Genomic DNA, 1,939 nt, shown 5'->3' with positions numbered 1-1,939 from the left:
GGCCGGCTGGAGAGAAAGTCTTGGTGATCTACTTTGAAAATCACACAATAAAAACTGTACGGGTCACAGCAGTTCTCAGTCAATCAATCAATCAATCAATAATCAATCAACCAATCAATCAATGGCATAAGGCCAGGCAGCACTTCATTCTGTTGTACATGAATCACCATGAGTTGGAGGTGATGCACACACATGCAGCTAACAACAATAAGTTCAAGAAAGGAAGGCTAAGAATTGATCATTTTCATTCTAGCAAAGTGCTTTTTTCCAAGAACTTTCTCCCCTGTGGCTTTCAAGTAATCCCCAACACTTCCTTCTCCAACTGACATGCTACAGTGGAAATGGCACAGTTGCACAGTTACACAGACCTGAGATAGAAGCTGTGTTTCACTGCTGACATGTGTGTCCTGGATAAGTAGTTAACTTCTATAGCTTGAGACAGTACAAGTGATAAAACCCCAAACCTCCTTCTTGAGAGAGAGAAAGGGTTAAAATAGTTAAAGGGTTATGATGATATAGAGGCATGTGTATTCAGTGTATGCGTGGATGACTATGTGCAAGGTATGTGTGCTTATGTCTGTATGTTATTATCCCTAGGTGCCAATGAGTCAGTTCTGAGGCATGTTGTTGACGTTGTTAGATGCCATAGAGTCAAGGAGACTCACAGCAACCTTAGAAAATCAGATCTAAGCTCTGCCTTATCCTGTGCTCTCCTCCTCATCTCTGCCACACTAGAGCCCGTTGTTACCGTCACTGTGTCAATCCATCTCATTGTGGGTCTTGCTTGCCATTGTGAACCCCTCACTTTTTCAAGCCTGGTGCCTTTCTTCAAGAACTGGCCCCTCCTAACAAGATGCCCAAAATATGTGAGATGAAGTTTCAGCATCCTTCCCTCTAAGAAACATCCTGGCTTCACTCTCTCCAAGACATGTTGGTTTTCTTGTTAGTCTATAGGATATTTAGCACCCTTGTGATTTACTGCCTTTGAAAACTTGCTGGAGGGTAAGCTATGGATCGATTCCAACTCAACGGTACACAACAACTACAGCACCACAACTCAAAGGCATCGATTTTTCTTCTACAATTTTTCACTGTCCAACCCTCAGATGCATGTTGTTAGATGCTGTCAAGTCACTTGCGACTCATAGTGGCCCTATGTACAATAGCCATGAAACCCGCTCTATCCTGTGCCAACCTTACTGTCTCTGACATACCTACCCTAGTCACCCTAATCACCCCAATCACTGAATCACTCCATCTCATCGAGGGTCTTCCTCTCTTGCACTGTCCCTCCACCCTCCCAAGCATGAGGTCCCTCTCCAAGGATTGGTTCTTTCTTACAACATGCTCAAAGTATGTCAGATACATTTGTTGTTGTTGATTGCCGTCGAGTCTAGCATGACTTATAGAGACCCTATGAACAAAATGCCTGAAGCCTTTCTATAACTATGGTAATTTATCATGTTTAATAGAGTTTCCAGAGGCATATTGTTTAATAAGTGAATGCCACTCTTGCTTCCAAGCATAGCAAGTAACAAAAAAAGACTATGGCTTGGTTCAGGCACACCATAGTCTTTAAACTGGTATCCTTGCTCTTTAGGCTTTTGGAGAGATTCCTGATTGCCTACTTTTCCAATGCAACATGCCTTTTGAAATCCTGACTGCTGATAACAATGTTGTTGATTGTCTATCTAGTTAAGATGAAATAATTTACAATTTCTATTATTTTTTTTTTCTCCACCTGTCATGATGTTGCCTCTTGGCCCCATGGTAAGGATTTTTGTTGTCTGAATGTTGAGGTCAAATCCATACTGAAGGCTATAGTCCTTGGTCTTTTGCAGCAAGTTTTTCAAGACCTCCTCATTTTTAGCAAGGAAAGTTGTGTCATCCGTATAACACATGTTGTTGATAAGTTTTTCTCTTCCTCCTCCTCCTCCTC

General features: G+C 41.9%; 1 pseudogene; it reads left to right on the top strand.

The window, feature by feature from the left end:
- Window positions 1–546: 546 nt before the first annotated feature.
- LOC102856232 overlaps window positions 547–1,939 on the top strand; it is a 5,205-nt pseudogene continuing 3,812 nt past the window's right edge.

The sequence above is a fragment of the Elephantulus edwardii genome, unplaced genomic scaffold (assembly GCF_000299155.1).
Source record: "Elephantulus edwardii isolate Elephantulus edwardi_28Jun2011 unplaced genomic scaffold, EleEdw1.0 scaffold00141, whole genome shotgun sequence".
NCBI lineage: Eukaryota > Metazoa > Chordata > Mammalia > Macroscelidea > Macroscelididae > Elephantulus > Elephantulus edwardii.
This window is presented reverse-complemented; position numbering and strand designations above follow the sequence as displayed.